General features: G+C 36.2%; 1 protein-coding gene across 2 annotated transcripts in view; it reads right to left on the bottom strand.

The window, feature by feature from the left end:
• The window catches only part of LOC106063426 (uncharacterized), a 93,551-nt gene extending 87,521 nt beyond the window's left edge, over positions 1–6,030 (bottom strand). For both annotated transcript variants that reach the window (XM_056029544.1, XM_056029545.1), the window contains exon 1: positions 5,780–6,030. The gene's annotated coding sequence lies outside the window, so the exon portion shown is untranslated. The remainder of the gene's footprint in view (positions 1–5,779) is intronic.
• Positions 6,031–16,291: the final 10,261 nt, after the last annotated feature.

Raw genomic sequence — 16,291 nt, 5'->3', positions numbered from 1 at the left:
AAAGTCAAATTAAACATTTTGTTTCAAATGTAAGTAGCTTGTATGACAAAGAGAAAACTTGATTTACCAATTTTTAATAACATTTAGAAAAAAAAAAGAATACTGTTCGTATAATGTGTTAAAAATATACCAACAAAAGCCTTACTTAAGCGTTTGTTTGGTTCTTTTTAAACTAGTAATACTGAATATTTGTAAAAACCTTTCGCTTTCAGAAATGCCTTTACTTTAGAACTTTGAAAGATCTCAACTATCGCGATATCGGATTTTTAATATCTTTCTAGATTTTGATATCTAAACGGGACAGGGGAAAAGTGGCACTGGATAGATACATGGAGTGCGAGCATAAAGGTAGGGTCCCGGATTGCAGACAGTAGTAGAAAGAAGGGTGAAAATGCAACGGCGCCTATTGATTACAGATGCCCAACCTGTGACCGCAGCTGTGTATTAAGGATATACCTCTTTAGTCAAACGATAAGTTGCAAAGGAAAAAGAGACGTAAAATGCCACAGAAACGGGACAGGCGGACGGACAGACAAACCTCATAAAACTAATAGGGGCTATTCCCCTTTCAGGTAACGCTAAAAAGAAACTATTTGTTTCTTTCTAATTTATAAACGATTGGATGGTAACAAATTAATTAAATAAAAAAAGAACTTTGCGTCACTTAAGGCTCGGGTTCAACCAGTGATGTAACTCACAGTCAGTGTCGTGTGCAGCCACAAATCTATAAAGAGTTCTAAGAATAATTCTCATCTGCAATCAAGCAAAAATAAATATTTCCATTCTCTCTGTCTCTCTCTCTCTCTCTTAATCTCTCTCTCTCTCTCTCTCTCTCTTAATCTCTCTCTTATTATCTCTCTCTCTCTCTCTCTCTCTCTCTCAATATCTCTCTGTACCTCTCATTTCCGGATGTTTAATAAACGCAAACATACATGACAGCTGAGTTTTATTCATCTCGCTGATCCAACTTTTGTAGTCAAAGACTTTGTATTCATATAGACATGATATAGACATGATATAGACATGATATAGACATGATATAGATATGATATAGACATGATATAGATTTTGGATTTCATTTTCTTGTTATTAAAAGTGTTCTAACATCAAATTAGTTCCGACATGCTCACAGTTCTGTAGTGTCCCTCTTTAGATTTCATAGTTCAAAGTATTCCCTAAATACTGCTGAACTATCTTTAAACGTCTGTCAAATGTCACAGGATGACAAGTAACTTGAACTCTCGAGGTAGAGACCGACTTAACGGATGCATATACATACTCCACCCCCCCCCCCTATCCAAGGCCTCACCTCCAAACTAACTGCGCAGATTACCGACTACCTTGTACTCAAGGAGTGCATTACTTTTTAGTAGACAACAACAGTTGGGGGTTATCTCTCTTGGATTTAGGAAAGGAAAGAGCGAAAGAGAACTGTCCTTATTGACCTCTACCTGGACTCTCAATCACTGACCTGGATAGCAGACTAGCTACACAAGACATAGATTTCTTTATTGGAACAAAAACAGTGAAAAGTATGCTACATTTGCTAGATGCATGTTTGTGTGTTACAAGATGTGTGTGTGTGTGTGTATGTGTGTGTGGGGAAGAGAACAAAGAGAATTATGATTTTCACCTGTTGAGGAAAAAAAAAGGCCCAGTCACGTGACGATCCCAGGACATGCGAAGATATTCATTAGGTTTGACAAACAAAAACAAGTTTTGTCGACTTCCAAGTGCACGGTCAGATCCAAATAGTTTGAAGGAAAGAATGCTAATAAACATCAGCTCTTTTAGTACATGCGCAATGAGAAGGATGTTCAGATCTACAGTCGTTTTGAAAGGCAAACTATTGGGAGATCTTGCTTCTAGCGTTGGCAACACTTTTGGACTGTCAAGCATAAGCAAGCGTACGATACATCATGCATGTGTTTTCTAAATGTGTAGATTGGTAGACCTAGGCAAGGATAGGTCATGTCTAGATCAATATGTGAAATCTTTGTTTCCAGAGTAGTGTCCGTAGATGACCATGTGCTTATGATGCCTTTGTAGGCATTGGGAGTGTGTGTGTGTGTTTCTGTGTGACGTGTATGTGTTGTGTGTCTGTGCATGACTTTTGCTGTGTAAATAACTTAGGTTGAGATGTTTTGTAACTATATTGTGTGTGCGTGTTGTGTCTGATGTGCGTGTGTTGTGATTTGTATTTTGAAGAGGCTCCAGCGGGAATTCCTGCGCACTCGACTCAAATGTTTCTTTGTATTTAATAAAGAGCTGAATAAATGCATAGATGTTTGGGTCAATTTGTGGTCCGTCTTACTTTGTTATACGTTTTACATGTTACGGATGTTCCTTCAGATTTGAGGATTATTACATCCTGGTCTCATCTTCCCACAGGATGGTGGAGGATGGCAGGGTTCGAACCGCCTATCACGTCTTCTGTAGAAATGAGTTGGACTTGAATAGAAGACAGTGCAAGCTTACTGGAAAGACTCGCAATATTGATGACTTTCAAGAATGAGAATGAGAAATAACAGCATCAGCATCAGCATCAGAAAGAAGAAATGGATTCTTGAAATGATTTCAACTCGAAAATTAAATTATTCTTTTTAAAAGGATTTCTGTTGGTTCTTCTAGATTACCCCTGTAATCAATTGGATATTGATTGATTAGGTGAACTTCTAAATATACCAACACGTATTTACCTCTCAAATGTAGTGCAAAAACAGTGTGTGATTTGTGTGTGGGATTTGTGTGTCTGATTTGTGTGTAAGCATGTAATTTCTGTGGGTGTTTTACATATGCTTGTCATGTGTCTGTCTGTCATATTTCATGTGCTTGTCATGTGTCTGTCTGTCATATTTCATGTGCTTGTCATGTGTCTGTCTGTCATATTTCATGTGCTTGTCATGTGTCTGTCTGTCATATTTCATGTGCTTGTCATGTGTCTGTCTGTCATATTTACGTGTGATTGTCATGTGTCTGTATGTCATATTTACGTGTGCTTGTCATGTGTCTGTCTGTCATATTTCATGTGCTTGTCATGTGTCTGTCTGTCATATTTCATGTGCTTGTCATGTGTCTGTCTGTCATATTTCATGTGCTTGTCATGTGTCTATCTGTCATATTTCATGTGCTTGTCATGTGTCTGTCTGTCATATTACATGTGCTTGTCATGTGTCTGTATGTCATATTTTGTTTGTTGTGTCTGCTTTTATAAAATGTAATCGATGTTTATAGAGATGTTCATCTATAGCGGACAAAAACAACATGAACTTCAAATAGACTTTTGGTACCTGCGGTGTATAGAATAAAGAAAGTGTTGGTAAACTATGTGTCTTTAAATGTATAGTTTGTTTGCACTTTTTAGTCTTGCAGAATCACATTTTCTATCTAGTTGGTAACACTGATGTTCTATTTAGCGCCCTTATCTTATCATATCTTATAAAATACAGACGTTATTTCAAAAGAGAAGATGATTACGTGTTCCTAGGTCAATATAATCATGCATGTTCAGGTAGCCCATTCCATGCTCTAATAGCACTAGGGAAGAAGGAGCATTTGTGCAAATTTGTCTTAGCATATTGAACAAGAAATGTGACTTTATCTTTGTGCCTTTCTGAGTAGCCTACTTTATTAGATTTTGTTTTTGGATATGATGATTATGGTTCAGTGTATTATACATAATTGCTACTTTCATTGAAAGTCTTCTATCCTGAAGGTGTTTTTTTTAAATCCTGTGTTTCCCAAAGTTTTTCCTTAACGGAACACTTCTCATCTTCTGAGTATTTAGCGGAACACTTCTCATCTTCTGAGTATTTAGCGGAACACTTCTCATCTTCAGAGTATTTAGCGGAACACTTCTCATCTTCTGAGTATTTAGCGGAACACTTCTCATCTTCTGAGTATTTAGCGGAACACTTCTCATCTTCTGAGTATTTAGCGGAACACTTCTCATCTTCTGAGTATTTAGCGGAACACTTCTCATCTTCTGAGTATTTAGCGGAACACTTCTCATCTTCAGAGTATTTAGCGGAACACTTCTCATCTTCTGAGTATTTAGCGGAACACTTCTCATCTTCAGAGTATTTAGCGGAACACATTGTTTATTTTTTAAGAGAGGTTAATTAACACGGGTGGCCTTCTAATTAATTATTCCAATAGTTTGAGAAACACATATTCATGCCTCACAGAGTACCGCAGTGGGCACCGCACTTTCATAGGCCGCGCGCTATTCATGCCTCACAGAACACCGCAGTGGGCACCGCACTTTCATAGGCCGCGCGCTATTCATGCCTCACAGAGTACCGCAGTGGGCACCGCACTTTCATAGGCCGCGCGCTATTCATGCCTCACAGAACACCGCAGTGGGCACCGCACTTTCATAGGCCGCGCGCTATTCATGCCTCACAGAGTACCGCAGTGGGCACCGCACTTTCATAGGCCGCGCGCTATTCATGCCTCACAGAACACCGCAGTGGGCACCGCACTTTCATAGGCCGCGCGCTATTCATTATTATTAATAATTTTTTTAAATTAAACCATTTTAATTTATAAATGGGTTTTCGATGTTTAATTACTAGATCTAGATCTAAACATTAAATTATATGTTACATAGGTTAGGGTTGAAAAAAAAAACACTTTACTTCTTATAATTACTTTACAAAACAACGCCTTGTTTCAGCTTTTTAAAAAGTTTTTCACGACTTTTTTGTAGTGTTAAAAGATCTCCATGTCCAGTCAAGATATGATATATATATATAGGTACTCATAAAGACACAAAGATAAAGGCACATTCCTCGTTCCATATACTAGGACAAATTTGTACAAATGCTCCTTCTTCCCTAGCGCTAGTAGAGCATGGAATGGGTTGCCTGAGCTAGCTAGGAAAACCAGTGACTTGGCAGAATTTAGGTCATTGGTTAATATGCATGACTGAATGCATGACGCGCAGAACGTAATCATCTTCTTTTTTGAAGTAACATCTGTATTATATAAGATAAGATAGGTCTGTGATCTAGAGCTAGTATAATCAGGGCTGGATGTTTGTAAGTGGAGAGCAATATATATATATATATATATATTTAATACAAATGCATTCAATAACAATAAAGTAGAGAACAATTTACTTTTGAGTTCGTTAAGATCTCCCTTATATGCGAGGCTGCGTCAAGTCTGATCTGCTGTAAATCTGGCACTGAGTTTAATATGATATGTATTCATAGATCACACGTCAATCAACTTTTTGTTGCGGGCACAACATGGACTAAATTGTGCCGATGTGCCATAAAATCTAAAATCCAAATCCATTCAACTTTTGGTTTTCTACCTTTGAGTACATCTACATGCTAGTACGTATGTATTTACCTCTGGGTACATCTACATGCTAGTATGTATGTATTTACCTCTGAGTACACCTACATGCTAGTACGTATGTATTTACCTCTGAGTACATCTACATGCTAGTATGTATGTATTTACCTCTGAGTACATCTACATGCTAGTACGTATGTATTTACCTCTGAGTACATCTACAGGCCAGTACGTATGTATTTACCTCTGAGTACATCTACATTCTAGTACGTATGTATTTACCTCTGAGTACATCTACAGGCTAGTACGTATGTATTTACCTCTGAGTACATCTACATTCTAGTACGTAGGTATTTACCTCTGAGTACATCTACATGCTAGTATGTATGTATTTACCTCTGAGTACATCTACATGCTAGTACGTATGTATTTACCTCTGAGTACATCTACAGGCTAGTACGTATGTATTTACCTCTGAGTACATCTACGTGCCAGTAATGTCCACTAAGATGACCATTTCATATAACGAGCTAGTTGTAGAAGTCCAGCAAACAAAGGGAGGTAAGGGGAAAAAAAGTCCTGTGGCTATTTCCCAGCAAAACACAATGCAGATATTAATCCACCTGAAACCTGGCTAGCTCTGATCTGATCTATTTGGTACAGCCAGGGCAGACAACGAGGGGAAGACATTCATTGAAGACGCATTCATCTTGCGTGACGTCCCTTGCATCCACCCTTCGCCCCCCTCTCTCGCCCACTTTGTGACGGGAGTGGGTCGCGGAGGAAGTGAAACTATGTCTAGTGAGGATTCACAAACCCCCCCCCCCAAAAAAAAATTGTTTGCGTCTCACAGGAGTTATCTTTCCTAACCCATGCACTAACAAATTTAGCCCAAGGGCATCACCGCTACAAGGAGGGGGGGTGGCTTTGTGTGGATTAGTTTTGACTTACCCTATAGAAATATACACATTAACACATATTTACATATATGTAAGCAGAACATAACTCTAAGTAAGTCTTGTATGTTGTCGATCTTGCCATATTTGTCTTTGCAGTTTTTAGACATTTGTAAGTAGATTTTAATAATGATGTTTACTTGGACATTTAGGAATAGACAACTCTCCTAACTGGCTGATAGTATGGGTTTCATTAGTGACTGTCTAGAACATAACTGGCTGATAGTATGGGTTTCATTAGTGACTCTGTCTAGAACATAGCTGGCTGATAGTATGGGTTTCATTAGTGACTCTGTCTAGAACATAGCTGGCTGATAGTATGGGTTTCATTAGTGACTCTGTCTAGAACATAGCTGGCTGATAGTATGGGTTTCATTAGTGACTCTGTCTAGAACATAGCTGGCTGATAGTATGGGTTTCATTAGTGACTCTGTCTAGAACATAGCTGGCTGATAGTATGGGTTTCATTAGTGACTCTGTCTAGAACATTTACCGTTTTTGTTTCCATAGACATTTATTTCTAACATTTTTTTTAGACTTCAAGATAAACGAAATATTAGGCGACAATGTATGAAATTTCCCCAATATATTTACGCAATAAATTCTTTAGTATATAATTGTTTTTTTTTTTTTTAAATATAATAATGTTTGAATAGTTTCTAAATACTGAAGTCCTCGAGCACAAAGCTTGAAGTGGAGTGCAGTAGCCTATGTCACGTGACCTACGCAGTCTTCGCTGTGACCTAGATGTTTTGTCAGCCCCAACTATTACCAATTGTTGTCCGTTTGTGGTCTACGCCTGTCATGGGCAAGACCTTTCTTTAGGTCTCAATGTGTATCCACGTTCTTTGTGAGATATCTCCAGCTGCCTCTTTGGACTGGTGCTTTGTCTGGCGCCTGGTCTTTAAAACATTTCCCATGCCAAATGTCCTTGTGAAAACAAAGACTCAAACAAAGGAGGCTAGCTGGAATTCACATTTTCTTCCAAAGGGATCACTAGAGATCTTTTGTGTTTTTCAAAAGCGAAAAAAATGTATGACAATGAATTTGACTAAATACATTGCATAGTCTTGTCCATTGCAACGTCAGGACTGGGATACAAAACTTGACAGAATAAAAAATACATTTGCTTAATTTGAAGTATCATACCAAACATCACAATTAGTTTAGTAGACCAACACAGTAGCACTGAAGTCACTACGGGACTTGCAATAGTGACCAGATGACTACATTGAATCTTAAAATGAAGTTCGGAAATTTTTCCAGAAAGGAGACTGTGAGCGCCCTATTTCTCCCGCTCCTGCATTCTCTTATTATGTTCGTCCTCTTCTGTTTCAGGTCACTTGTTTTCATGCTAATAGAACCACATTGTAATCAATTTGTCTATATTTTTGTGTGCTATCAATCAAGTTATTATAAGATACGACAGGACAGGATTACAACTGTTCAATTATTCTTTGATGTAGATAATGTGAAAAAAAGTTACTTCACTGTGGCGCGGTGGCTGAGTGGTAAAACGAACAGAGGTTCTGGGTTCGAATTCTGGTGAAGACTGAATTTCAATTTCGGGATCTTTGGGTGCCTCTGAGTTCACCCAGCTCTAATGGGTACAGACATTGGTTGGGGGAAAGTAAAGGTGGTTGGTCGTTGTGCTGGCCCCATGACACCTTCGTTAATCGAGACAAAAGAAACATATGATCTTTCTATCAGCTGCCTTATAGATGGCAGGGAAACTTTACTTCTTTTACTGTGGCGACAGGTTGTAGCACTATCTATCAGAGGGGGGGGGGGGGGCTCAAATGCTGGGCGATATTGTGCGGATCTCTTGAGCGAATAGATCACTTCCTCTATTAAGAAACAAATGTCACACGACACTGTAAGTGCCTGACATTTGTATGACATTTCCATAAGCTCAATTCGTTATGTTAATTGCATGATCATTGCCAGACCCTAACGTAACTCTCTAAAAGAGATGTAGCAACACTAGGACGATAGGGTTAAGATAAAAAGATTTGAAATCAACATTGCATTGAATAATTGTTCTAATTTGTCAAGCAAAGAACACAGATCACGTGGTTCAAAGTCGTGCATAACAAAAGAATGATCAGATAGTACAAAAAAATAGAACATTTCTAGCCTTGACCTAGACGCTCCTTTCTGCATCTATTTCATAAATCGGGCCTCTCCAGAGTACAGTAGTGTTAATGAAATGTTTTTGGAGTCTATTATTTATAAATATCTCTTGCAGTTTGTTGAATCAATACAAACCAACCAACCAATGAAATCAAATATATTCAAAAACAGTTCTAGCCCTGTCCTAAAACTGAATTAAAATGCACCAATGATGACTTCAAGAGGATGTATGCACGTCACAATGAGACAAAGGGATTTGAGAGTTCAATCTGCTTGACAAATGACATGGGATGGGAAAGAAGAGATTTAGCAGATAGGAATCAAATAAAATGAGAAATTTAAAAATAGCGCGCTCATTTTTATTCTACCAATCCTTCCCCAACCTAATCCAACGCTTCTCAATCTGTTGGCCGCCTTCTCCGCTCCAAGGAGAACTGGAGGGGGTGCGTCGTAATTACAAACAAGGCCGGGAAGGGGGGGGGGGAAGGCGAAGCCAGTCAAATTTTTTTTTTCAAAGGGTAAAAAAAAAAGGTATTTTCAATTTATGTTTGGTCTATTAACCAAGTAAAATGACACTATTACCAATGTTTGACTATTAACTAAGTAAAATGACACTATTACCAATGTTTGACTATTAACTAAGTAAAATGACACTATTACCAATGTTTGACTATTATCTAAGTAAAATGACACTATTACCAACGTTTGACTATTATCTAAGTAAAATGACACTATTACCAATGTTTGACTATTAACTAAGTAAATGAAACTATTACCAATTTTTGACTATTAACCAAATAAAATGACACTATTACCAATTTTTGACATTAAAATAGTTGTTTCATCTTCTAATAAGACTTTTGAAATGTATACTGTTTTCGCAAGAGAGGCGTCTTCTACAATATCGGCTCAAAATGTTTTGAAAAAGGCAACTCAAAATGTGTTGAAAAAGGCAACTCAAAATGTGTTGAAAAAGGCAACTCAAAATGTGTTGAAAAAGGCAACTCAAAATGTGTTGAAAAAGGCAACTCAAAATGTGTTGAAAAAGGCAACTCAAAATGTGTTGAAAAAGGCAACTCAAAATGTGTTGAAAAAGGCAACTCAAAATGTGTTGAAAAAGGCAACTCAAAATGTGTTGAAAAAGGCAACTCAAAATGTGTTGAAAAAGGCAACTCAAAATGTGTTGAAAAAGGCAACTCAAAATGTGTTGAAAAAGGCAACTCAAAATGTGTTGAAAAAGGCAACTCAAAATGTGTTGAAAAAGGCAACTCAAAATGTGTTGAAAAAGGCAACTCAAAATGTGTTGAAAAAGGCAACTCAAAATGTGTTGAAAAAGGCAACTCAAAATGTGTTGAAAAAGGCAACTCAAAATGTGTTGAAAAAGGCAACTCAAAATGTGTTGAAAAAGGCAACTCAAAATGTGTTGAAAAAGGCAACTCAAAATGTTTTGAAAAAGGCAACTCCTAATGTTTTGAAAAAGGCAACTCCTAATGTTTTGAAAAAGGCAACTCCTAATGTTTTGAAAAAGGCAACTCAAAATGTGTTGAAAAAGGCAACTCAAAATGTGTTGAAAAAGGCAACTCCGTGTCCGTGATTCTTCTCGACCTTTTAATGTCCAACTAATTTGATCATCTTCCGACTGTTTCACAGAGTTGACAACTTTTACATAGTTGACACTTTTTTTGACAATTTTTATTTGACAAAAAAATAAAACGGTCCGCCCGAGACGTCTTATGTAACCCTGAGATCAGCTGATCACAGTTCGGCCCCCATTACAGACTGACGCGCGTTATATCCGACAAAACGTTTTCATAATAGGTGCTGCTTCTTTCTTTTATTAGACCTCATTTGGTCTGCAACCTTTTTTTTTTAATTACTAGAATGAATAGTGTAATCTATTGCAAGAATACATTTCAATTTCATTTTTTTTACTTGCGTCTTGCGCTCTATGACAAGAGGTGAGCTCTGAAGCTTGCCATCGAGGCTCCGCACTGATCCAGCTAGAAAGCTCACAACACTCTCCCAGACTCTCTTGCCGGATGGAGTGGAAACCTGAGTTGCCTCTCCAATATTATCTCCAGAAAGAACCTTTTCTAGTATAGTTTACAAAACATTTTTTTTTAATTATTCACGAAATACTTTCAGAAACCAATGGACTGGCTATAATAACAGTTTAAAACGTACATTTGGATTCTAAACATATTGCTATAACTTAGCAATCAACCTCAACGAAAGTGATATAAAATGGAACGTTTAATTATTAATTATAAACTGGATCTAGAGCCAAACCCAGAATCACATCTCAGGCCTTCTTGTTTACATCTCTAATCATCGGCCATCTTCCTTCCTTTATTCTCTATCGTGTCCTCTGGTACACAATGTCGCGCCAAATGACAGTGCGTAATGTAGAGTCATAACAATATTATTAATATTTGTGTCCATTTAAATTAGAAACATTAGCCTTCACCGTTACCCAAGAAGATGATTACGTCCTACGCGTTATGCATCTAGTCATGCATGTTAACCAATGACTTAAATTCTGCATCAGGCAACCCATTCAATGCTCTAATAGCACTAGGGAAGAAGGAGCTTTTGTTTATGGGGCGCCAGCGACAAAAATGTGAGAAACACTTGCCTAATCTCTTCATATTATAACTCCACTGCCCTTTCTTCTCTCAAATGTATCTACCATGTGAACTGTCTCCCCTCAATCTTGAGAGGACGCGCTCAAACGTTTACAAATGAGTTCCATTTACATACGACAGATATGTGATAAATGATATATGCGCACACTTCATCCAATACAAAGATGCCAACTGTGGCCACACTTAGTAACATGTAAGATCGACTCGAGACAACAAGTCACAAGCTGGTTGGGTCATGCAGATACTGGGCTACATTCTACTGACATCTGCTGCCTGCTATTATTACCGCTTCCATAAAAGTAAGAAAGAAAACATTTATTATGTAATCAGCTGCTCCACGACATCAGCCCTTCAACCCTGACATACATACTTACATGCACAAAGCTAATACTCAACACTGACATACATACTTACATGCACAAAGCTAATACTCAACACTGACATACATACTTACATGCACGAAGATAAAACTCAACATTAACATATAGATATATACTTACATGCACGTAGCTAAAACTCAACACTGACATATATACTTACATGCACGAAATTAGTACTCAACACTGACATATATACCTAATGCACGACTTATATTTACATGCAGAAAATCAGCCACTCAACACAAACAAGTAACCATAGACATAAATAAATATAGACTGGCCGATTAAAGAATTTTATGAAACGAAAATTTGTGACTTGCAATTTTGTGTACTTAATTATACAGCATTTATGAGCAGTATAAAAGTTAAGTATTCATATTTATTTCAACCATAACCTATATTACATTATTTCAACTAGTGTTTTTTTTAAATCTCTAAGACTGAAGATCATGCAATTTTCAAATTCGGAAATCCAAATACAATAGATGTACATGTTTTCAAGTTACATGAAGTTACTTCCTTCGGCTAGTCTATATTTATTTATGTCTATGCAAGTAACATGTATGGCCATCTTCAGTCCCGGAGCAACTATAGATCATATCCTAGAAATGTGATGAATGCCCGGACATTAGCTGTGGTCGGAATGATATCGCCCAGACAATAGTAATTTGTCTAATTTAAAAAAAAATTGCGATATTATTTCGACTTCCGTTTTTTTTTATTTCGACACGTTTGAAATAACAACTAGATTGATCTACTATTTGTTCCCGAGCAAGCTAGTTGAAAGTATTGTTGTAGGTATTTCAGTCAGCTATAAAGTACATCTAGGTCTTTCGCGTTCTGAAGAGTTGGAATCAAAAACAATTTATTGGGGAGGAAAGAAAAATGACTTTTATGAAACGTACTTAATGCCGAGTATCTGGCAACTGTCTCCTCTTGAAAACAAATACGTCTCTTTGTGTAACATTCATCATGATCGTGTTCCACTAGTGGTGTCGTCCCCTCACGGAGTTCAGCAAGTGCGGTCCACATCCTTTTCCCCAGTAACGACCTCATTGATGTGTGTGTGTGTGATGGATTGGTCTCTAGACGCAAATATTTCCCTTCAATGCCAAGCAGACGACACTGACGGAGAGAGCTCAGTACCAAAAGTAAACTCAAGCTTTACAAAGATGTGAACAAATATTCAGCTAACATTTCGATAAGTTAATTCTGTGCATTTGTCTGTATTACAATAAACGTGTGTCCAAAATGAAAATTTTCAGAATAAATAAAAAAAAAAAAGTCCTATATATCTACTACCTGAAACTGTTTCCTATATATCTAATACCTGAAAATATTGTCCTATATATCTAATACCTGAAAATATTGTCCTATATATCTAATACCTGAAAATATTGTCCTATATATCCCTTACCTGAAAATATTGTCCTATATATCTACTACCTGAAAATGTTGTCCTATATATCTAATACCTGAAAATATTGTCCTATATATCTAATACCTGAAAATATTGTCCTATATATCTAATACCTGAAAATATTGTCCTATATATCCCTTACCTGAAAATATTGTCCTATATATCTACTACCTGAAAATGTTGTCCTATATATCTACTACCTGAAAATGGTGTCCTATATATCTACTACCTGAAAATGGTGTCCTATATATCTAATACCTGAAAATGGTGTCCTATATATCTACTACCTGAAAATGGTGTCCTATATATCTAATACCTGAAAATATTGTCCTATATATCTACTACCTGAAAATGTTGTCCTATATATCTTCTTCCTGAAAATGGTGTCCTATATATCTACTACCTGAAAATGGTGTCCTATATATCTACTACCTGAAAATGGTGTCCTATATATCTACTACCTGAAAATGGTGTCCTATATATCTAATACCTGAAAATGGTGTCCTATATATCTACTACCTGAAAATGTTGTCCTATATATCTTCTTCCTGAAAATGGTGTCCTATATATCTACTACCTGAAAATGGTGTCCTATATATCTACTACCTGAAAATGGTGTCCTATATATCTACTACCTGAAAATGGTGTCCTATATATCGACTACCTGAAAATGTTGTCCTATATATCTACTACCTGAAAATGGTGTCCTATATATCGACTACCTGAAAATGGTGTCCTATATATCTACTACCTGAAAATGTTGTCCTATATATCTACTACCTGAAAATGGTGTCCTATATATCTAATACCTGAAAATGGTGTCCTATATATCGACTACCTGAAAATGTTTACTGGAAACGAATGGAAGATTCTGTATTATTGTAATAAATTTTCATTACGTCGACCTATGACTTGGCAACGAACTACTAGTCTAAACTGCCCACAGGTTACTACGTCGCTGGCCAATGTTGAGTCTTGTATAACGATTAGTCTCGGTTAAACCCTTTTTCCTCTTGTGACATTTATAGCCACAAAGTTTCTTTTTTTCGACCTTGTCAGTCCGTGAGTCACAGAATTCTCAAGTTCCTGTCACTTATCAGCTCAATCTAAAATCCTGTAAAGAAACTGTTAAAAAAAAAACAAAAAAAAAAACAACAACAACAGCAACAACAAAAAGCGCATGTTTGTTTACAAGACAAAGAAAATCAAGTTTGAACGATACACCAATTGAGATCTGGACAGATTGAGAGAGTTGCGTGATTGGAAATCAATGCACTGCCATCGTTGGGCTCGGTCATTGCGTGTCTCCTGGTTATCTGCAGATTTGTCATTGATCTCTCTACACTCATTTCATAGTGCCGCTGTTCTAATGGTGATTTTAATTGGTAGAGTACTGGGTTTGGTCTAAACACAAAGTGATGCTAAAAGTGTAATTATTAAGATTTGAAAAAACCATTGAATGATTTCAGCAATTAACATTGCGCTACTGACATGAAAAATATTAAATATATATATTTTTTTAAAAATAAAATTCATCCTTTCTAGAAAGCTTATATCGACTCTTTTTTTTTTCTGCTAAAAAGTTTGTACACATTATTTCTTTTTTCTGACCAAACAAGAATCGGTAAAAAAAAATAATTATTTTGTTTGGTATTGAACACTGGAAAGAAATTGTACTTGGCAGATGTGGTGGTATAAGTTAAATTAGCTTTTACACTTTGTAGGTCGCCGCTTAAAAGTTGGAAGATAAATATAGATACGTATAAAACCTTATATTTGCATAAGCGCTGCGCTGACATAGTGTTTAGTGTATTGGCTTGAGTAGGCTTTAGCCCTCGAGTTTACCTTATTTTTTTTTATAAAGGCATTTAAAAAGCGATCACCCAGATACACCCTTCTTTCTCTCCCTAACCATTTCCAACTGGACTAGACAGGATAAAAAGCTAAAAGCATGAAAATGCGTTAAACAAAAACAATTGGTACAAATATTTGTCACCGCACAGAGGTTGTTAGTCGAGATCTATTACACATTTGATTGACATGGCTGATCCAAACTCATTGATACACTTAATATAAGTTGTTTTTTTTTTAAAAGTATTTTATGATTTTGTAAAAGTGCTTTTCCTCTCCACCCCTTACACACTAAATGAGAATGAATTAATTGTTTGTGTATTGTGTGTCTTAAGAGGAGGAGGACCACCTGAAGCTATTTTTATTTTTTAACCAAATGCATTCATATTTGGTATACATATATATGGAGTTTATCTAATGTAAAAAATGTAAAAAAAAATCTTTAAAATTTTTTTGGTTTCCATGGAAACGCCGCCATATTGGATTTTTTAAGGTAACTTTAAGCCGATTCTACTCCTAAAGTATTTGTTGAAAATGAATGAAATAACTTGAATTCAATACTTAAACAATGTATCTAGAAATTTATAGACTTAGAAATTGAATAAATCTTTTTACTTTTTTAATATTTTTATTCAAACTTATGATATGTTTTTTTCAATAAAAAATCACAATTTTGGAGGCAAAATGTTGAAAATTAAAAAAAATGAAGACAAATATTAAAAAACTGGCTCTATACAATGGAACTACATTATGTTGTTAACATATTTTACAAATTTCATAAGAATCCATCAATAAATAAAAAAGTAGATACAAATTGAAGAAGGTGACCGAAGCAAAAATATGATTATCGAGAAAAACACCTAAAAAGAAACAAGTCTTTTTAAATGATATAAACAGTATTTTCCATAAGTAGGGCCAATTTTTTCAATTAATTTTATTTCCCTGCAAGCTTAAGCTGCTCTCCTTAAGTGACATCTGTGTTAAATAGCTTTATTTCTCTTTTATATTGAGTTTGACAGTTGTTTTCTTTAGGTCCCATTTTTTGCAAGTTGATGACTATGAATAGTAATGGAAACATGCAATCATTTTTTCAGTCATACAAAAATCCAGAGCCAAATTTCCAACAGATCCAAGGACTGAAAAGTTTATTCTTTTAAATTAGATACATTTTGTTTTGCTTTAGTTACTTTTGGGTGAATCGTCTCATTTGCATTCTGGGTGGCTCCCGAGAAGCGCCACTGTAAAGGTTTTGATATGACAACTGCCGATACAAATGTTCCAAGAGATTAGCAAGTGAATCATATTTCAAGAAATGCTAACACATTAAATACTTTTACAGGAACTTTGTCCAGTGCGACAGCAAAGTTAAAATAACACCATGAAGAAACTCCGGTTGGGTGATGTGGTTTGGTAGAAGAAATCTAGTGGCGAATAGTGGCTAAAATGGCATTTCTTATTTCGTCCACATGATGATAATTTCTTATAGCTATTGCATAGCATGTAGAACGTTTTTTTTTATAGCATTCTTAGTTGAATTACCATAGCCTAGGTCACCTAGGCGGATCTTATCCTAGCCCAGGTCACCTAGGCTGATCTTAT

Source organism: Biomphalaria glabrata, chromosome 5 (assembly GCF_947242115.1).
Source record: "Biomphalaria glabrata chromosome 5, xgBioGlab47.1, whole genome shotgun sequence".
Taxonomy (NCBI): Eukaryota; Metazoa; Mollusca; class Gastropoda; family Planorbidae; genus Biomphalaria; species Biomphalaria glabrata.
This window is presented reverse-complemented; position numbering and strand designations above follow the sequence as displayed.